Raw genomic sequence first — 24,237 nt, forward strand, 5'->3', positions numbered from 1 at the left:
CACGATCCACGGTATAATCGAACTGAGTTTAACACAGTAATACTTCAAATACGTCAAAAGTTGAAACGTATGAATTTAATACCATCCAACGGTCCACCTTTAGAATTCAGGCGTCCGTTCCACAAAATTATCGTAGCGTTAAGGTTATCGCAACTCATATACTTAGACCAACGACTGTCATTGCGCTACCTTACGATCGCCTTGTGGAACGGGGCCTTGCACCTCAAAGTTTACAATCACGTCACAATACCCAATGACGTCATTTTTGGAATTTTGTTGCAAGATCCTACGGCGAAACAATGCCATGTGACGTCAACCTAGCAACAAGGTTGCTTGGGTCATCGAGTGTGCATAAGCTCCTCTCAGTGATCTATCATCTCCACACGCAATGTCGTTGAATAAGCCAAGGGATGTTAAGAGCTTTCAATATTTGTTCGTGAAACGTGTTCCGAGAGTACATAAGCACGCGTTTTGGTATTACACAATGTGTAATACAGCTGTATGTTTATTAAACGGGTGATCTCTTCACGGGCAAGTAATAATAGATTTTACTTCTCTGCGTAGATGATATTTTCATCAATGTAAATTATTTAGAATCACACGTTAATTGTTACTCAGATAGTTATATTGTCTTGTCAAGTTGTCGCCCCGGTTGGATATAGTTTATACAAGTGATTACTTAATTACGTTTAATTTATTGATATGTCTGGGAGCGTATTTGTAGTAAAGTTTTATTTGGCCCTTTCCGTATTCTTACAACTTTACTGAGATTTCGAATTGTCAAACTGTCAGCGCTAAAATAAAAGAAACACATATCATTTTTTGTACCCAAGAACAGAAAAAGTACAAAGACGTACAAATAAAGGACAAAGGTGAACGTACAGATCCTTAACCCTCGACCTTTTGAGTATTCATACGCATTCTGTACTAACAAAGACAGTGGTTGGTTGGATTGTTGATTAACGCCGCACTCAGCAATATCCCGGCTATATGACGGCGGTCTTAAATAATCGAGTATGGACCAGACAATCCAGTGATTGATATCACGAGCATCGATCCAAGCAATTGGGATACGATGAAACGCATCAACCAAGTCAGCGAGCCTGACCACCCGATCCCGTTAGTCGCCTTTTACGGAAAGCATGGTCGCATAGACCTATTCTACCCCGGATCTTGACTTATATGTATTATGTGAACTGAAAGACAAGTTTAGTCTGGACGAAATGTCTTTGTCATTGCATGCGTACTTAAAATTGAGACATGTCTGGGATGTCTGAGACGTGCATCACTTCGGGTTTTCCTCCCACATTAAGCTGACACGCCGTGATATAACTGGAATAAAGTTAAAAGCGGCTTTAAACTCACTCACCCACTCACTCACTTTTTTAGATATATTTTACTCAGCGAGGCAAGTATTTTTATAACCTTTATTCCCGTCTTCTTAACGATGATTATAACCTTTATTCCCATCTTTTAGACTATGTTTATAACCTTCATTCCTGACTTCTTAACTATGTTTATAATCTTTATTCCCGTCTTCTTGACGATGTTTATACCCTTTATTCCTGTCTTCTTGACAATGTTTATAACCTTTATTCTCGTCTTCTTGACTGTTTAAAACCTTTGTTCCTGTCTTCTTGACGATGTTTATAACCTTTATTCCCTTCTTCTTAACCATGATTATAACCTTTATTCCCGTCTTCTTGACAATGTTTATATCCTTTATTCCCGTCTTCTTGACGATGTTTATACCCTTTACTCCTGTCTTCTGGACAATGTTTACAACCTTATTCCCGTCTTCTTAACTATGATTATAACCTTTATTCCCATCTTCTTGACTATGGTTATAACCTTTATTCCCGTCTTCTTGACAATGTTTTACATACGATGCTCGTGTACCATCGATGGTGGCTGATTGGACATTAACGCCAAGAGGACCTTGCTTTGTGTCTGACAAACGATACAGTTCAGACAATCCAGTGATTTACATCACGAGCATCGATCTACGTAATTGGGATGTTATTACATGCATCACCAGATTACGTTAGGCGACCCTTACGTCAAGCACGGGTTGCTAAAAACCTATCCTAACCCGGATTTTCACGGGTTTCGTACTATTGACGAATTGTGTTTGTAGGCTCTGTGACCTGGTGATCCATGATGTGTGTCATTGGGGAGCACTACACGCTGGGCTGCCAGGACCAGACTCCATTATTTTCTGGTCCTCGGGATGTAGCTGGAATAATTCTGACTGCAGCGTTAAACAATATTTATTTGCTATGGAATTAGATAGACGAAAAAGCTGGTGTACGCAGTTTGTAAGTCGGCGATTTGAAGTCAATTCTGTCATAACTGGTGTGTATTTTCGTACATCTAGAAACAAATACGCCGCCAAGATCTAGGTGAAGATATCCATCATTTTTACCACCCACCACTCGGGTTCGATCGGCTTATTTAGCTATCTGCAGTGCCTTAGAGCAAAATTATTTCCTTTCATAAGTATATACAGTAACATGACAGTCCTCAAGTTGTATGTGGCTCATAGGCTGTTCTCCTGTTGCACTTAACAACAAAACAGCTAAGTATCCACTATCGAGTTTTGCCATAGGCCATTTGGGGGTTAAATCACAGGAAGCCGGATTCAAAGTCATAGATTAATTATGGACAAAGCACGATGTAAAATCTATCATTTAATAAGCTATCACAAGTCACTCAAACCAGGAATCCCCACGTGGTTGGTAAAACTGGGCTACAAAATGACCTCGGACAGCAATGGGATCGAGTAGTGATATTGCGTCGTGATATTGCGTCACCACATCGCCCCGCACAAAGTTCGTATACCATGGCTTCGTTGGTGAAGATAGGTTATTGTATGCTTTAAAAAAAAGAAGTAAACAGAAACAAATTAATAAGATTTCATGTCAGGTTCACGACTGCCGCCAGGTTTTGTGTCATGTGATAGTCTTACAACTTACGTCCAAGATGGATTCCTGTGAGTAATAGCCAGGATATCGTTCCATTGGGCTCGGACGATCCGAGAGAACACACTACATGGTACAGTTAGATAAAGGGAGCTTGACAGGAGCTCCTGCACTAAGCAATGATGTATCACCGAATGTTACTGAGAAAAGAACAAATAGAAACTAAATGTTGATTGATAACCTCGCGAGCATCTGATATCAACACTGATTTTCAGTGACTTAATCATATTATACCCACAACTATTTTGCCTTTTACACCCAAAGGAATATGTTTCGGCAAATAATCGAGATTGAATACGCTCTGGTGCTGGCGTTTTATAAACTGAGGAACAAAAGAAACTATACCTCTCAGATGATGTATCATATGTTAAATTTTCAGTTGCATATCCATTAAGTTAGCGATATATTAGCTGTAGTGGCGCTTAGTCAGCACTCAAAGAATACTTCTTCATGCTTTAAGTTTTTAGAATATAATTTGATTTAAAACTTTGACAAATAAAAAAAATAATCCGCATAATATCCAAATGCTGATGTATATCCTAGACATATTTATTTTAAACACGGTCGGGTGCATGTGGTTTCAAATTCATTTCTTACCAATCTTTTCATTAAATCCTTTTATTTTTACACAAAATAACGAAGCCACAGATTAAATTTCACAAACTGTTGCAGGAATAAGTGAGGGTAAATATTCATAATCAAATTTCAATAATCAGATATCTTAATTTTCAATTTCAAAAACAAGAAACTCGGAAAACTTTCGTTTTGCATCTCAGCTTATTATACCATGCCCCAGAGGGACTGTCGTGAATGAGAGATTGACGCATGTACATATTTTTAGCTCAGACAAATATAGGGACTCAACACATATCTTCTTATATTTTGTTGGCGATTGGCTGATTCGGGAGACAGATCACGTCTGATTCTGTGGAAATAATATCTCTCTCAAACAAGCAGGTAAACAATAATTAAAGCTGGCTCAAAAAAGAATAACCCGATCGTCAAAAAGTGATTAGGAATGTCGCATATGTCAAGACAAGAGTACTTCACTATAAATTGATGTCAATTGCACTTCATCACCTTCTGGTTTTTTTTTAATGAAACACATTTGTAAAACTTTCACTTATTTTGTAATGCAATAGGATGAGTATCTAAGTCCGTATATAAATCTCTGCGGTGATAGATACCAGTACATTAAAATCCGAGTACGAGGGTGTTCATTAAAGATTTCCCCTAAACCACTTAGGGTTATTTGGTTGAAATTTCACATGTGTAATGATACATGTATATATGGGTTATGTCTGAATTTGCAGCACCGAACTATTAATCTTACCACTTTTACAGGTGTTATGATCGAGTAGGCTGTGACAATGGAGCCAGTAGAATACCGAGCAGTGATTAGATTTTTATATTTGAAAGGTCGCACACCAAAAGAAACTTTCGATGAAATGAAAGCAACTTATGGGGAAGATTCCCCATCATATGGCGTTGTTAAACACTGGAATCGCCAGTTCAAGTGTGGTCGGACATCTGCGGAAACAGCTGCCATTCCTGGTCGCCCCCATTCAGCCATTGATGAGGACACTATCCATCATGCCATTTTGGCAGAACGACGTATAACTGGTCGCCAGTTAACACAAGATGTCAAGATCAGTGTAGGGTCTGTGGAAAAAATCATCCATGACAATTTGAACATGCATAAGGTGTTTTCACGATGGATTCCCAGGTTGCTCACACCTTTCCAAAAGCAGGAACGAGTCAGTTCCTCAAAGGATCTTTTGGACATGTGCCAACAAAAACAGGCAAACTTTTTTGACAGACTTATCACACAGGATGAAACATTTGTCCATCACTATGATCCTGAGACTAAAGTTCAGTCGATGCAATGGAAGCATGTGGAGTCACCACCCCCAAAGAAGGCACGTGCCCAACCCTCTGCAGGCAAGGTCATGCTCGCGGTTTTTTTGGACCAGCACGGAGTAGTGATGATGGATTTCTTGGCAATGGGTACCACAATTACATGAGCTTATTATGCTTCACTGCTGCGGAAATTACGGGACGCTGTCAAGCTTGAGGCGTGGCATGCTGACCAAGGGTGTCCGTCTCCTGCAAGACAAATTGAATGCTCCAGTACACAACTCTCATGTTGCCCAGACAGAAGCGCGGTCCTGTTGCTATGAAATCCTTCCACATCCTCCTTACTCTCCTGACCTTGCACCATCTGACTTCCACTTCTTTCCAACCATGAAGTCATTTTTGAAGGGAAAACGTTTCACAGATGATGAAACACTGATTTCTGAAGTCAAGTCCTGGTTTGAGACGCAAAATGAGGGCTTTTACAAGCGAGGTCTCCATAGTTGAATAAACGACCGGAGAAGTGTATAACTCTTGGTGGTTCCTATGTGGAGAAAGAGTATGCCAAGTTTCATTCCACTTGGACAATCGGAAGTGGGTCAGGGGAAATCTTTAATGAACACCCCTCGTAGTTACCAGACAAGTCAAAGAGTACTTTTGTCAAGTGTGTGTGTGTGTGTGTGTGTGTGTGTGTTCTGCACATATATTGGTGGATCACCTGAGTAACGTGGCATTGAAACCATTAAAAATACACATGGCAGATTGGCTGAAATTGTGTGTTGTTCATAGGTAACCTATATCATCAAGTTAACACAAACCGCTGCCACGATTGACGTTTTAGAGAGTCAGTGCCTCGTGTAACCGCCCCTGTTTCTGATCCAATCGGTGCACATTGACGTCATACTTCTCGCCAGGTTCAAATTGTTCATAATGTATGGCGCTCCACTCCCGAATCAGTACCACGATCACGTGGCACAGGATGGCTTCTCTGTACACAGGGAGCCCAAACTCATACAGAGAGTAAGAAAAGGAGAGCACGAAAATCACTCCATCCTGTGGACGAATAAATCATTGATGACATTTCCACGGCACGGAGGGGCATTGAAAGAAGGTGCCTCATGGTATCACAATCGTAACACCCCGAGACGATCCGGGTTAGAAGGTACAAATAAAAATATGAAATTGTATGATATCATTTTTGTCACTGATGCGTCAAATTAGCAACTTAAAACGTTTTGAAAACGTTACTGAGGCCTTGAATGTTGTAACCCTAAGCCTGATCGAACAACTTTTGAGCAAGAGTACTATAATGCTCTTTGAAATATTCGTAGAAAGAACACCCTCGACTGTACCCCAAACATGGTAAAATATTCATACAACAAGCCTGATCTGTTTTCATTTTGCTCGACATGAAGTGAAAGTTGAATATTGTAGAGTCGAAATCATCTGTGTTTTATAATATTATATTCTTGTGGATATATAATCACACTGAAACTGTGTGCATAGATATAAATATAAAACAGATGAGACTGTTTCGCTGGTCTATTTTATTTCTAGGTCAAGTGGGTACATCAGTGTAGGGGAATTGGCTATTTGCCTGTTATCGAACTATATTAGATCATCGATATACCTAAAGGTTAAGACCCGTGAAGATCCGGGGTAGAATATATCTTCAGCAACCCATGCTTGCCGTAAACGCGACTATGCTTGTCGAAAAAGGCGACTTACGGGATCGGGTGGTCAGGCTCGCTGACTTGGTTGAAGCATGTCATCGATCCCAATTGCGTGGCTCGGTGATCGGGATATCAATCACTGGATTGTCTGGTCCAGACTTGACTATTTACAGATCGCCGTCATATAGCTGGAATATTGCTGAGTGCGGCGTAAAACAACAAACCAAACCTAACCAAAAACCTTAAGGTTAAAAAAGGCTTGAAAGTAATCCTCGTGCTCCATCTTCAAATATATAAAAATGGCTCATTTAAACAATGATATTCAATCTCAAATGCATGAATGACAAATGAACACTTTGATATACGTGCAATATATTGAATCCTTTCCTGTGGTATTAGTACGTGAGTACTAAACCTGGCTGTAAGTGGTCTGTGTAAATTGGGTAGTGATAATATCTTACACCTTGCTTCTCTCCCGTTGTGTCGACATGATTGTGATAATATTATTTGTTGTACATTGTCACACAATACAATACGTTTTTTTTTTTCAAAAGAATGTGTTTGAACCTTTTTTTCATAACAGCAACAAGGGTGGGATTCGAACTCAACCTACCGCCTCATAACTAAACGTCAATTCTTTGGCCTCCTTTATTCTCTGGACCGTACCTCCAGGCCATGGGGCTGCGACGAAAGAATTCGTTTTCTTGGTACTCCATGTCAATCCCGCAAATAACATACCCTAATAGTGAGGTAATATTTAACGTAACATCGGCAATATTTCAGTCATATCATGACGAGACATACCCTAATATATCGTATCATAAGGTTAGTATTGCACGGATTATATTCACTGATGAGACACTGGACACTATGTCTGTTGTAAAAGGACATACTGTTCTTCCAGTAATCATTGTCCTGGTCGTATGCCAACACTCCTCGTCCGAGAAGGCCATCCCAAACCAGAAACCAATGTCCTGGGATTATAGGAACTAGGACAGAGGCTCCAAGCAGGCAAAGGGCCTTTTTGCACCTGGATACAATAGGAAGAAGAAGAAGTAGACAAATATTTTTAAATGTGTCACACCTTCCATTTACAGTATACAAAATCATGAAAATAGCATAGGTAAAACTAGCATAGTCCAGCATCATGAGGATTACGAGACACATATGTACATTAAAATATCAAATATTATTAAAATATCGTTTTTACGATTTTAAGAAAACGAGTTCCCAAATGTGTACCGTAGTATAAAGAAATTTGGGCATAGATTAATACCCTAGCTCACAAAACTAGATATACTGTATTTCCTTTTTTTTATCCATTACACACAGGCCTCTAATTGGTGGTGGAATATACGTTCTGTCCAAAAAATAGAAGCCGGGCCTCTATTAGACGCCGGTTCCATCATTTGAGAAACCTGTCATCGCGAGTTGGAATACCGATACGCCTAATAAGACTAATTAAATATCCCATGTTATATACATGAACTTCCCTCTTGATTCATAAATCAAGAGTTATCGACCTATAAATATGATGAGATAAAAAAAAACACTGTTAAAAGATATGCTTTTTTACAAACATCATAAAAATCCCATTAAAATACAAATTGTCATGAGCATTGATTTTTTTTTCAAAATGCCTGATAATCACACGTACAACGACTTTGTCATGGTTACCCATGATGACCCTAAGATTGTTCGTGCATCCCGGTCATTGCGTGCATAAAACCCCAAGAGTATATAAGGGACCGACCATTTCATATTCTGGGGGTGGTGGGTGGTGGGTGGACAAGATATTTTCTCAGCAACAGCTGCAAAATCAGATATATTTTTAATTATAACTATTCAAGCGTTTTCGGGGACAATATATTTTTTCGATGAATAGGAGGGTGATTTTCGACGTTGATGGAACGTTACGCAGACGAATGTGTTGTTCAACGGACTGCATATATTAGTGGGAGCGTAATGGTTTTGGGGAGGCATCACTGCACTTCACAGCGCCCCTCAATGGCAATTTGACAGGAGTGCGGAGCCGTGGCGAAGTTATCCGTCCTCACGCCCTCTCGTTCCTTAAGACCAAGGCCATGGCACACCCTCACGTTGCACATGTGGTCACAGACTTCATTCAACAACTAAACATCCTTGGCCTGCTGTTTTGCCAGTCATGCCGCCCAACGAACATGCGAGGGGTGAAAAGAAACATGGTTTATGCCGACTTCCAAACCAACCGGTGACGTTGGTGCAGCAGCGACAGGCCTTGGTCCAGATCTGGAATGACATCCCACAAGCCTTCCCCAACCATCTTGTGTCGTCAATGAGGCGCCGTCGTCAAGCTTGTGCCAGTCATGCCGCCCAACGAACATGCGAGGGGTGAAAAGAAACATGGTTTATGCCGACTTCCAAACCAACCGGTGATGTTGGTGCAGCAGCGACAGGCCTTGGTCCAGATCTGGAATGACATCCCACAAGCCTTCCCCAACCATCTTGTGTCGTCAACGAGGCGCCGTGGTGCAGCAGCGACAGGCCTTGGTCCAGATCTGGAATGACATCCCACAAGCCTTCCCCAACCATCTTGTGTCGTCAATGAGGCGCCGTCGTCAAGCTTGTGCCAGTCATGCCGCCCAACGAACTTGCGAGGGGTGAAAAGAAACATGGTTTATGCCGACTTCCAAACCAACCGGTGATGTTGGTGCAGCAGCGACAGGCCTTGGTCCAGATCTGGAATGACATCCCACAAGCCTTCCCCAACCATCTTGTGTCGTCAACGAGGCGCCGTCGTCAAGCTTGTGCCACTGGTAATGGTAGTCATACTCGATACTAACTTGTGCACTGATAATTCAGCCCACGCCACTTTCAGCATGAGATGACGTTTACAGAGGATGTGTTGACACTGTACTAATTCATGTCTCATGGACATCATTATATTGTTTTGTTGCAAAATCGTTCTTTGTCCGTTTCGTTTATATCTTCCCATAATAGTCAGCGATGCACAGGAACTTTTTCCGCTAATATATATATCAAAGACCTGAGACGCGATTTCAAAAGGATGGTTCATTTAGTTTAAATATCTAATAAAATATCTTTCAGTAACTGGGCAAAAGGGGCGAATCAAAGCCAGATGTAGTAACAACTGAGAATGCACAGAGGCCATGGACACTGTAAAGAACGTCTTCAGATAAAAATGTCAGGATCTGATCGCTTTAATATCCTCAGTCCATTACTGCATACGCAGGTGCACATGCCCACGCAAGCGCAATACGATGGCTGTGACACGAATTGGCTTAAGAAATTGTACACACGTCATCATGGAACCAGAAACTTCCAGTTACCACTGTAGGAGGGCTTGGCATGCTTTCTGGAATTGTTGAAAAAAATAGTCGGTTCCCAAAACTTCGAAACAAACCACGTCTTACACCCAAGAATATTCACTGGACATAAATTTGTACGTGTTCATCCCCTTGGAATATTTGGTACTTTCGAACATTCGAAATAGCAAATCCAACGAGAGCGTTCAATATGATTTTACGCCGCTCTTGACAGAAGTCAACAAGCAATAAAGTGGGTTTTTTTAATGAATTGAATCAAATAAGTATTTCGAGTTGCCACAAGACTCATGTCTTCTAGGAAGAACGACTATGGTTCTACGCTGCTTATTCCAACAGTATGCGGGTACACCAAGCATTGCCTTTGCACATTGTACCTTGGTCCTTCGACCTGACGGGTGAAGGCTTTAACCACAAGGTCACTCGAACAACTATTTAAGGGCAATTTCCAGATAAATTATAACAGCAAGGTGGAATCGAACCCGGTTCTTCATCGTGACGAGCGAACGCTTTAATCACTAGGCTATCCAACCACCATACGGAATAATACCATGCTAATTTATAAACGGTTCGACTTTCTGGTATGTCATTTAAACTTATGGCAAATTTGGGATCAAGGAACTCATGATCCGGAATTGGAATCCTGATTCGTCCTATAGTATGTGTAGGTGTGTCAGCACCATACACGGTCGTGGGTTTCACCAAAGTGGTAAAAATCAATTATCAGTGCAAGAGAATAACGAGTCTCGATTAACCGCCGAAACAGATTCAAACCATCCGCCGACGAGTGTTTGCGCAAAGGTGCTGCAGGACACTTCAATCAAAGTTGCGGTATTTCCCAATACACGGAGTATAAATGTCGTTTGACCGTTCATAAAATGGTTGTTTTCAGTAGAGTTAAGGACATGTTTTGCTTAAGCTCGCTAACCGTTATATAACTGAACTATGAGTAAAATGATAATGTGAAGACATGGAAGTTTTTATGGATAACAACTTCTGTATTCTTTGTAACGACCTTTTTATGGCTACGTCTTGCCTGATGAAGGGGCAAGAAGTTTCCCTAAAGCGTCGTTATAAAGAATACAGCAGTTGTTGTCCATAAAAAAGTGTCATGTCTCCATGTTCTTCCAACTTATAAATGCCTATCAAAGACAACATGATAACGATACTGTTCAAAGCGGAGTAACATCTTCCCGCTTTCTCATTCATTGTTATTACTGAATATTAGCCCCAAATCGTTCATCATGCAGGCACATGTATGTGTAATCTGATACACATCGTGAACAATGTCACAAGGTAAAGTGTTAACACAGCGGGTGATCCAGAGGCCATCAGCTTACAACAGTGTCAATTGGATTACAGAGGGAAAACATACAGCAGCGATGTCAGCTCGCTAAGTCTCCGTGTCCTACTGGACTTGTCGCGCCTGTGTCGACCCTCACAGGACAGAAATATTAAACTGATTACAGAGTCTGAGCCGATCCTAATGTGATAGCCAGATAACGCTGTGACAGCACAAGTTCGATGTCACACAAACCGTATTCCGTGCTGTGTTGGGATGTGATTTATTATTAGGCTGTATAATTGAATATTGCTAAACGTGTTCCTAGGATTTGTTATACATAGGTGTACATGTAAGTTACGGCTGAGGCAGTGCTAGGGATTATTCTTTTGCGTTGGTTGGTTGGTTGTTTAGAGCCGCACTCAGCAATATTCCAGCTATATGACGGCGGTCTGTAAATTATCGAGTCTGGAACAGGCAATCCAGTGATTATTATTATCATGAGCATCGATCCACGCAATTGGGATTGATGACATGCATCAACCAAGTCAGCGAGCCTGACCACCCGGTCCTGTTAGTCGCCTCTTACGACAAGCATAGTCGCCCTTTACGGCAAGCATGGGTTTATTCTGTTGCGATGTCATGCGGCTTTTGTCGAAGATGCACATGATGATATGTGTGATAGCGTTAAAGTGAATGCAATCATTTTGTCAGTTGAAAGCGTATGATATTAACGTCAACGTTTTGTCATCGACAGAACTAACATTGTAAATTTACTTGCTTGCATTGAAAATGTAATATTAATCATTCTCCTGTACTTTTAACATGTTTTTTTATCGCCCGTGTTTCATAAGCCTATTGAGGCTGGATAGTAGGACACTTTGTATGTTAAACCTTTATTATTGCTGTCTATCATGACATTTAAATATACTAATTCTGTCTGTCTATGACGTAGTTAACATGATGATGTGTGTGATAGGGTAATGGCGAAATATGTTTTCCCATATATTTCTATGGTAACGTTATGTTTTTTGATAGAAGAGTGAGTGAGTGAGTATGGTTTTACGCCGTTTTTAGCACTATTCCAGCAATATCACGACGGGGGACACCAGAAATGGGTTTCACACATTCTACCAATGTCGGGAATGGAACCCGGGTCTTCAGCGTGACGAGCTAACGCTTCAGCCGCTAGGCTACCCGACCGCCCCTTATATTAGAAGATACAAATTCAGCTGCCATATATTCCCTGTAAATGTTTGCATAGCCTCGAGTTAAACTGCAATAAAAACACATACTATGAATGTTTTATCTTGCTCCATTTTCGATTTCAGGAAAGTAATCACCAACCGCAGTTCTCCTTACTAATAACTTCAAAATATTATGTGGACACATTCAACTTAAGTGATGATGTAAGAAAATAGATAACATCATGTTGAGAATTATGGTCAGTTTTATATACTGTGTGTTGAAAAATTCCAAACCCTTCACAATATCATCCAATAATAGCTGCCAGTTGTTTCTTAGCGGTGTGCGCCATCTTTACGAAAACGGCTGACCACACAACTGGTTCTAATTGAGCTAAGTTGGAACTTGTGTATCCAATCAACTGTGTTAAAGGTGGATGTTAATGTTCACTAAATGAGTGAGTGGATATAATGTAAACCCTTTTCTAGAGTATTAAGGCATAATTACGACGATGGGGAAATCGAAAACAGGTTCACACATCGTACCTTCTAAGAGATTTAACCCTGTTGCCTGTTTCTTCTAAACATTGAGAGATACTCAAAACCCGTTCGATAAACTATAATATTCTTTTTAATTTAACTGTAAAAAGACTATTCGAAACATTATTAATAGCTGCATCGTGGTCTTACGTTTGCCATCACAATGACCTGGTTCGATTCCCGAGCTGTGATTTTCAGTGTGCCTCAAAAAGTAGTGAATATAAATGAAACACCGCACAGGCGGTTAAACCCTTTAAAGTACTATATTTGGGTTCGGATTAAATACATTGATTCAAGAGACCTATTTCATTAACAACTTTAGAGTACTACGTCTGTGTTCGGATTCAGTATATTGATTCAGCAGACCTATTAAATGGACTTTGGAGCACGGTTTCTGTGTTTGGATTCAGCACTTGGACTCCGTTAACCTTTTAAATGGACTCCCTTAGATGACTACGTCTGTGTTCGGGTTACGTTCACAGATTCAACAGACCTATGTAATGGACAACAACGTCAGAGGACAATGTCTGTGTTCGAATTTAGTACATTGATTCAGCGGACCTACATAATGAATAAAAACGATATAGGACAACGTACGTGTTCGGATTCAGTACATTGACTCAGCGGACATATTTAATGGTCAACAACGTCAGAGGACAACGTTTGTGTTCGGATTCAGTACATTGACTCAGCGGACATATTTAATGGTCAACAACGTCAGAGGACAACGTATGTGTTCGGACTCAGTACATTGACTCAGCGGACATATGTAATGAACAACAATGATAGTGGACAACGTATGTGTTCGGATTTAGTACATTACCTCAGCAGGCATATTTAATGGTCAGCACAGATAGTGGACAACGTATGTGTTCGGATTCAGTACAATGATTCAGCGGATGTATTTAATGAACAACAATGATAGTGGACAACGTATGTGTTCGGATTCAGTACAATGACTCAGCGGACCTATTTAATGGACTACTTTACAGCACATTGTATTCAATACATTGATTCAGTAGACCTGTTATATCAACTACAATATAGTACCACCTCTTTGTTTGGATTACTAATTGACTCGATGGACCTGTTGAATGGACAACAACGTCAGAGGACTACGTCTTTGTTCGGATTCAGTACATTGATTCTGCGGACCTATTTAAAGGACTACTTTGGAGCACTGTATCTCTGTTTAGGTTCAGTAGAATGATACAGAGGACCTGTTAATGGTACTGATTCGGTAGATTGGGTTAATCAACAGTAGGTGATTTTGCAGGAGAAAATAAATGCATTTATCGCATGTGATGTTTTCTCTTGATTATTTTTCGAAGCCATACTCTCTTGACACATTGTGAAATAAGTGAAATTTATTCAGTTAATGATGCCGTCATTCGTTCTTAACACTGTGAAAAATGCATCAAGCTATTCGAGCGACAGATTTGACATGACAAAAACGTATCAAAGTTGGTTAGTTATCTATCATCAATAAATACCAACATTATTTACTGTAATATTGACCATGTCAGTAATATGAGAGTACAAGAAAGTTAACGCAAAAATATATAGGTTTTGCATTTCATTCCATCGCATTGAACAGCCAATCTCAATTCAATTATTATTCTCGTCACTGTTCAGACAGATCGACGCAGAAAACGTTGAAACACCATTAAGACCAAATGTTTGACTATTATGTGCAGGGATATTCATGGCCGATTGTTCGAGCGTTCATTAAGAATGTATAAACTGACGAGCAAACGAAACTATACTCTCAATTAATTTTATCATGTGTGTGATTTTGAACTAAACATATCATTAGTTAGCGATATATTATCCAATAAATGTACGGTACTGGTGCTCAGTCAGGATTCAAAGAATACTTCCACATGCCTGTATTGTTTGAAATATAACTTGATATAAAACTTTTAAAGATTAAAAAAATACTTGGCATAATATACAACTGCTGATGGGTATCTTAGACATCTAATCTTTGAAAATCAATAAATTTGTTTTTTCGGCACAAATGTTCTTTTCAAACACGGCAAGGGTATGTATGTATGTGTACGTGCGTGTATATGTACTTCACAAGAGACGTATTTACTTAGTCTAGCTTACTTTCCACAAAGATTGGATTTATTTTTTAATGCCCATTGGTAGCCTCTCTTACAGATCACAATGGTAGTCTCTCTAACAGATCACAATGGTAGCCTCTCTAACAGATCACAATGGTAGTCTCTCTAACAGATCACAATGGTAGTCTCTCTAACAGATCACAATGGTAGCCTCTCTAACAGATCACAATGGTAGTCTCCCTAACAGATCACAATGGTAGCCTCTCTAACAGATCACAATGGTAGTCTCTCTAACAGATCACAATGGTAGTCTCTCTAACAGATCACAAAGCGTATATTTTCTAAAACATCCACCATTCCATTCTCACCCCCTTCTCAGCTGTAGCAGTCTAAACTCATCCTCTTTCAGCTGTAGCAGTCTAAAGTCATCCTCTTTCAGTTGTAGCAGTCTAAACTCATCCTCTTTCAGCTGTAGCAGTCTAAACTCATCCTCTTTCAGCTGTAGCAGTCTAAAATCATCCTCTTTCAGCTGTAGCAGTCTAAACTCATCCTTTTTCAGCTGTAGCAGTCTAAACTCATCCTCTTTCAGATCTACGAATCAAGAGACCTGAGGGTTCCTCTATAGATTTATTGTTTTTTAACCTTTTACAAAACTTTATATCAGGGAGTGACTTAGTCTAGACAGGGTCTTAAAACGGTTTACTTTAACAGTTAATAAAAAATAAATTGCTTCGGTCATTATTTCTAAATCAAATTAAACAAATCAAACGGCGCGTCTCTATTTGCTTCTATCACGAAGCTATTAATCTATAGTCGTAATGTAAGACCAAGGTAGTTTGCCCGTGTAATATGCTCAGTGATTATTCGTTTCCCATTACAAGAACATCGCGACGTTTACCCTTGTTGATAAGCTGCCGTTCCTTGGATTGATGTCACAAAGTCAGGGTAAATACAAGCCATACATTGAACTTTATGACATGCGTATCCAGTCATGCATGTCACATCCGATAATAAAAGGGATATGGGACAATTACTCTCCATTACATAGCTCTTGTTGCACTTTCTTTTTAAACATGCCCTCCGCATACGAGTTAGTCGCCTGAGATGACAAGCTGCTCGCGTTGTGCATCGTTGTGTTGTCACCGACATCCTCGCGAGTATATGTCTACAAACCTACCTCCCGTCGCACGCAACCCTTTGTTGTCACTCCCCAATTAAACACCATGGACATCGATGGCAGAGATAACGACCGAGCTTCACGCCAGATCAATTTGCACCTATTAATGGCCACTCATGGGGAGAAGATTGCAATTACCTTGTAAAGCCCTCGATCGATTTATGACTTTGATCATTGGTGCATTTCGCGCGTTAACAAAGACAACAGTCAATATTTGATTAATCGTAATCCGCCATATTGATCAAATATCATGCTTGTATGATCTAAGAACGATGGGATGTGCTCAACGTGTAGTTCCTCGCTCTGCGGAGGGTCTTTGGCGGCGTAGTGATACCCGACCGTTTTTTCCGGTCTCGGACCATATTTGGGGATGACATAGATGGCGCTATCCAAATCATACTGACTCCCACACGACTGACATTTACTGAATACATAATTCGGCAACATGGGGCGGTAAAATTAGTTTTTCCCATAAAGTTAATGAACGATAGAGCAATTTTTTAAAAGGACACGTTTCTTATTTTCATGGCAGTGATGATATCTTTATTTACGACTCGTCTTTATTTACTGTTATATGAGTTCTATTAACTGTTGAATCAAATACTCATTTACTCTGTGATTCAGAGTTGAATCTTCGATTTATCCTCGGCAGCAGAAACTATGTTCGATAATATAGAGGTCTTTTTTCAGTAACTATGTCGACCAATCAATTTTATTTTGTTTCCATTCGACTTGTCTCAGCAAGATATCCGTTTTTAAAAACAATAAATCGGTCTAGTTTCTTTGATTATAACGATTGGATATCCACTTTTATCTGTATTTATGAAGGCATACACTATAATGAACTATGGCATTGCTGGGAAAAAACATGATTGATTTTACATATATTTAAATATATTTACCGTCCATTGTAACCACCAAACTTCCAGTTATCTTTCAGTTACGTAAGAGAGCGGAAATCTCTGCTTTAAGACATACAATTCTTTTCTCAGACAGGGGGAGTCAAACACATTTTGACACAATTTATTTCAGAGCATCCTACATACATTTTGTTTCCTAATGTTTTCCTAACAGTTTTCACCGAGTACAGTGTATGTGAATATAGTTCACCAATTAGTTATGTAATTCTATTTTGTGAGATGTTCACCAATTAGTTTTTACCGGTAACAATGTGCGCTGGAGGACCCCAAATAGACACAAGGGTACGCAGACACGGTTCAACCACGCACTTACATGCCCATGTGTGCACATACATACACATACACATGCACACAGACACAGGGGTTAACAGACACGGTTCACCCACGCACTTACATGCCCATGTATGCACATACATACACAGACACATGCACACAGACACAGGGGTTAACAGACACGGTTCACCCACGCACTTACATGCACATGTATGCACATACATACACAGACACATGCACACAGACACAAGGGTTAACAGACACGGTTCACCCACGCACTTACATGCCCATGTGTGCACATACATACACAGACACAAGGGCACTCTCAAAACCGCACTAACATACACATACATATAAAGGCTCACAAACAAATGTGCAAGGGTTCCCTCTTACGATACTAACATACACATACATACAAAGGCTCATAAACACATGTGCAAGGGTTCACACAAAATGGCACCAACATACACATACATACAAAGGCTCACAGACACATTAACAAGGGTTCACACAAAACGGCACTAATATACACATACATACAAAGGCTCACAAATACATGTACAAGGGTACACACAAAACGGCACTAATATACACATTCATACACACAGGGACATAGGCAAAGTAAGGTCCAAGGGCACACACACGAAAAACGGCACCAACATACACATACATACAAAGGCTCACAAACACAAATACAATGGTACAGACAAAACGGCATTTACATACACAAACACACAAAGGCTCACAAACACATGTTCAAGGGCATACACATAAAACGGCACTAATACACACACACACACGCACGCACGCACTCACGCACGCACGCGCGCGCACAGAGGCACAAGGGCACAGACACAGGGACTAACATTCGCATGCGTACATGCACACATCCACGCAGACACGTTAATCTATAGAAACAGTAAGGCACATGGACTACACATGACACTGCAGGAAAATGCTTCAGAGACGTACGGAAAGACATAAAGCAAAACAAAATTAATACTCTAACATGCCACATGCACATGACATGCCGTGACATAATAACTAAATATGAAACATCACTGCCGGTTCATTATCTGCCGAAACACATTCCAGTTGGCGTAAAAAATAAACTAATGGTGAAAATTATATGAATCACTGAAAACACTCTTAAATTGGGTAGTCGAATCGTTCTCTCGCCCACAAATGACCACCAAGCAACGACCAAAGACACCCATCCAGTCGCTCACTTAACCTCCAACCCCATCCACTCACTCACACTCACCCACATAGACACACACACTCACACACACTAACAGACTCCAAACACAAACTCACAAACTCACATTCACACGCTGTCGTTGTTAAGGTCAAACACAGCTGGTTCGCGATGACATGGTCTGTATATATAACCTCCATCAGGACAATCCCGCCAAGCCTCTGTATTATCGTGGAGCATCCGGGGTCTAGTCTGCTGCCGCGACATCGCTCATGATTACAGTACGCGTAAATACCCTGCAGTGGTCGGTGACAGCAGAGGGCAAGATAGGTTCAGCAGATTGAGCTACAAAGGACCGATTTGGAGGCTACTTTCTCCATTGAGTGTAATCTTAACTATATCAACGTATAAAGAGGGAAAGTGATTGGTAATTAATGGTAAACAGCAATCTCTCGTTAAACCGATAACCACGGCCGCAAACCAGAGTGTGTTGGGCGTATTTTATTTGGGATCAACTGGAAACACAACTTTAAAATCAGTGCCAACCCGAGGTGACTTCTTCAGCAGGTACACTTATTGAACAACTTTCGTCAGCTATTTAATATATCGAGACCAATCTGCTACCAATTGGGATCTTGAACTTAAATAATGGATGCTCTTGAAGAATATGCAAACAAATGGGCCAAAAGAGAAGATGATCCTGGTGAATGTATTTGCAGAGTAGGTAAAGTCAATGCGCGATGCTGTCATAGGTAGAATGCACAAGCTGAAAAAGAGGAAACCAGTGTTTGTAAGCATCACTACATTAATAGCTTTATCAAAGAACTTGGTACAAATAACATATCACATAATGCCACATTTAAGGCCAGTCTGCTAACTGAGGAAGAAAGCATCTGCCAAACAACGTATCTGCTAAATAAAATCCATGCAAAGATATATCAGATATATTTAGCAGATACGTTGTTGGCAGACGCTTTCTTCCTTCCTCAGGCAGAATTTCGCTCTCGCTAAACTCCATAGTAAAACTGATAGAGCGTATTAATAATATCCGGGAAAATGTCCAAATTTTCACGAGTTGAGAGCCAAACTAAAAAACAATCGTCTAAGCATCGCTTCCAAGTTTCGCGCACATGTTTGGCGATGGATTCTGACATGGAATCTTGTACCTTCCTGTAAAGAATATCCTCTATATAACTCATCACAAGTGTAGCGTATGTTGGAGCGACTTTCGTTCCCATGGCCGTTCCCTTTTTTTGATGATAGAATTTTCCGTTGAAACAGAAGGTATTATTTTCTAAGACTAATTTTAAAGATTCCATGGTGAAGCTTTCCGAAAATTCAGTGTCAATAGCCTCAGTATGTTTTCTCGAGCAAATACACAAACAAATCCTCGTCTCGAAGATTAACCATAACACAATCCAGGAAAGCATTCTTTATGTTCACAGACAGTATTTTGAGACAAATGAAATTAATACCACGTGGATCGCCAAGAACTGTTAGCATATGCTTGAATTTTTGCAGCCTCAGAATAGAACCAAGACAATCATGTCAAAACATTTCATTTTTCAAGTTTGTATATCACACACCACAAACTTAGGCAAAACTACATTGCTTGGCCCATGTTGCGTTTGTCACGAAATATGGAAACCATAGATATAGTTACGTCTCTATCTTAGAGCCGTGAAGATCGGGGGTAGAATAGGTCTTCATGCTTGCCGTTAAAGGCGACTAACGGGATCGGGTGGTCAGGCTCGCTGACTTGGTTGAAGCATTTCATCGATCCCAATTGCTTGGATCGATGCTCGTGATGTCAATCACTGGATTGTCTGGTCCAGATTCGATTATTTACAGACCGCCGTCAAAAAGCTGGAATGTTGCCGAGTGCGGCGTTGAACAACAAACAAACAAACAAACAAACAACATCTCTATCTTCAAAGGTTCAGGACAATTTGTCAAAAACTTGAAAGGAAATGTCATCTGAAGTTTCCGGAAAAAGCAATATGTGAAATGCTAGACATCCTCAAAGTGAAATATATGTGTAATTTGGGGATAGGACATTTAGGCAAGAAGTAAGTATCCTATTTGTGCTCCAGGTGGAGAAGTTAGATTAATGATCGTATATCAATAATCTGATATCTTTCAATAATTTCAAATACACAATGCCCTTCCGCTGATTTATCCACCTGAGTTTGAAATAAAATAAAACGGTCAAATGACCCCGTCTGATATTTTGATCTATGCATAAACATTCAGAGTGATAAACACTATCTACATGACCGTATGACAAGAGGGATGACTTCAGTGTTCCAACTGTCAGCTTTCTATGCAGAGCAATCTTCCAGCAGCTTTGGTGTCTACATTTCTGTAACTTTTGAGGTACATGGAGCATGCTGTTACTTCGAAGTTTTCAAGGAGCATCATACGACTCTACTGAAAAGTAGTTGGTTGGTTGGTTGTTTAACGCCGCACTCAGCAATATTCCAGCTATATGACGGCGGTCTGTAAATAATCGACTCTGGATCAGACAATCCAGTGATCAATATCATGAGTATCGATCCACGGAATTGGGATTGATGACATGCATCAACCAAATCAGCGAGCCTGACCACCCGATCGCCCTTTACGACAAGCATAGTCACCTTTTACGGCAAGCATGGGTTGCTGAAGACCTAGTCTACCCCGGAATCTTCACGGGTCCTGCTGAAAAGTAGTGTGATCAGAGACACACTATTCAAGGCCTTAGTTAGGCTTTCAAAAGGCTCTATGGCGGAAGCGTTAACCGTTAACAGTAACAAGCGTCACCTGTCAACTTCACTTCGCCAGTCAAACTTCCGTCGATCCGTCATCTTTCCACCTGTCATCTTCGACAGTCAAACTTCATCCGTCATCTTTCCACCTGCCAACTTCGACAGTCAAACCTCATCCGTCGATCCTCATCCGTTGATCCGTCATCTTTCCATCTGTCAACTTGGACAGTCAAACCTCATCCGTCGATCCGTCATCTTTCCACCTGTCAACTTCAACAGTCCAACTTCATCCGTCGATCCGTCATCTTTCCACCTGTCAACTTCGACAGTCAAACCTCATCCGTCGATCCGTCATCTTTCCACCTGTCAACTTCGACAGTCAAACCTCATCCGTCGACCCGTCATCTTTCCACCTGTCAACTTCAACAGTCCAACTTCATCCGTCGATCATTGTTTCATTGTTACATTGTTTCTGTTGAGATTCGGTAGACGCTCATTGCTTTGAATTTGGGCAGTGTTTAGTCGTCAGGAATGTAGGACTGTATAATGTAATCAGTTTTGAGGAAGTTACGATATTTAAATGCTAGTGTCATGTGTATACTTCCGGTATACCATGCCTGGGCCATCTCGGAAGCTTGACCACTGTCGCCACTGGGTGACTTTTGCTATCACCACTGTATTTTTGTATTTGATACTGACCACTGCAATCATATTATGTTCTACCACTCTCTTGTGTACTGCCATTGTAATTGCTGTGCAGTAACTTGCATTGATCTGTAAACCGAGTTAATTTTGTAATACATGTGTTGATTGTATACCACTTGTTGGCTGTTTGTTGGCCTCACATTAAGTTCTGTTATGTACAGATTTCTGGGTTAACCTATTGTTTCAATTTGGGAATCGATACGAAACAATTGTACCTGAGTATATTTCCCAAAACACAAAGTAGTTTGTGAGGTAATATGTTGATCTTCAGAAAACTCCCCTTGTAATCATACTTCGCAAACTCGTGGAAATAAGACACCATTTTAGGATCCAAAGCAGTCTGATTATATCACTCAGGGCATCGAAAAGTAGGCATCAGCTATTGTCTCCAGAATATATATTATTCGATGGAATGAAAAACATCACTCACATAAAATAACAGAACTCTGATATAAAGAACTTATCACAATTTCAAAGTGCGTTGGACAATATAAGTGCACATTAATTTCAGGTAGATGTACATTATTATAGATCTAGGCAGGGAATTGCAAAACCCTGCTATCAGGTTCAACATTGGCTCTGTGGGTTGAAGGGAATGGAGAGCAATCATTCACAACAAGAGTATAAACATCACGACAGAGGCATAAACAATGCACCAATATCTCAGACAAAGGGGTTCACGTCACAGTGAGTCGCCTTTAAACCGGATGGCAGCGATTCCAGTTGAATCGGATTAATACATTTCCGGATGAACGACTCAATGATTCAATTGTTTTCGTCTCTGTTTTTGCCTTTTGCGCCAATTGTGGTCTATGTCGGCGGATGATCGAGACTGGTTATTCTCTGGCGTTGAAGTTTCGAATTTACTAAAGTGGCTTCACTGTACATGGCAAACATAAATAACTCATTATGACAAATAATTGACTGGATAAACCTCCACTCCCAGATACTGTATATGCGTTGTGTTACTATCGTGAACGTCCGTTACGCCTGGGTGCCGTATATAGCAACGCCAGACCTAGACATGCCTTTGCTAATACTTGTCAAAGTTTGGGGTCATGAAGTGGATACACTTCATTTCTTTCCTTTGATCGTGTCATAATGATTTTTATTGACAAATAATTGATTTCGCTGCCCTGAAGTTCTCGCGATCTGAAGCGTGTCTGGGTCAATATGACCCAAGTTTTTATATATTTTTATAAGAAATGTTTCATTTCGTCCTAAATTAGATCAATCAATTTCAGAGAACGTATTTGCTCTCTGGTACTTTTACATAGGTCTAGGTGTGTACATGGTCGTGATTTTATTGATGTAACTATATACAGTACGTTTGTCGACTATTACAATGAGCTCCCATGGGAATTCCGAGTTAGAATCGGTCGCCAGCTCTCTGTCTTTGTCATGTGAGGCGGCTAAATGGACTGGGTGGTCAGACTCGATGACACGGTTGATGGCGTGTCGTCTTGCTGTGGGGGCGTAGGCCTTGCCCATGATGCTCATGTCAATCACTGTTTTGTTTTGTTTTTTTATTCAATTATTCATATGCCCTGTCATTTAGTTGGAAGAATGTGGTGTTAAACAGCAAACAAATTACTTAGCAATTGTGTGAGACCAACAATGTGTGACTTCAAAGGTTAAGTACATTGGATATAGACGCTTCAGATTCCACGTTCGACTACGATCATATTGCGCAAGTTATTCCAGGACGCTTAACAGACCAATTCTCTTAGATATATATGTTATCTTGTTAAATAAACGTTTAAAAGTACATTATGCTGAAGACACGATTATGTGCGAAAAGGCCAACTGACAATACTTTTCCTCGCAAAATCGAATGTACATTGCAGAGATTTCCTTCTGTGTAGGCTTTACGTGACATACATTTTATATTTGGAAATTGCGAGTGCCTGATGCTCCCGAAAAGGCAGGACTGGTGTCATCAATGCTTTTCAATTTTCCATTCATATAATTTTCGCCGCTATTTTGCCTTTTACGCCCAATGGAATCTGTTTGGTAGAATAATCGAGACTGGTTTTATATCTCAACACAAAAGCAGTTGTTAGGAAAACATAAGTATGTTTCTTAATATTCTGCGGGCCGCATTTTTTCAGAGTGGGCCCTTTGAAGTCGCCAGTGAAAACTGAACAAAACACTCTCTACTCCAGATATTTTATTTCAGATGATGTATGTTTCTTCTAAAACTGTTTCAGATGTGAGGTCTGAAAGTACACTGTCTTATTTCAATGACGTCAATATGTGAATAAGTGAGTGAGTATTGTTGTATGCCCCTTTCCCGTAATTTTCCAGCAAC

Source organism: Haliotis cracherodii, unplaced genomic scaffold (genome assembly GCF_022045235.1).
Source record: "Haliotis cracherodii isolate W230 unplaced genomic scaffold, xgHalCrac1.p SCAF_3, whole genome shotgun sequence".
In the NCBI taxonomy this organism is placed as follows: Eukaryota; Metazoa; Mollusca; class Gastropoda; order Lepetellida; family Haliotidae; genus Haliotis; species Haliotis cracherodii.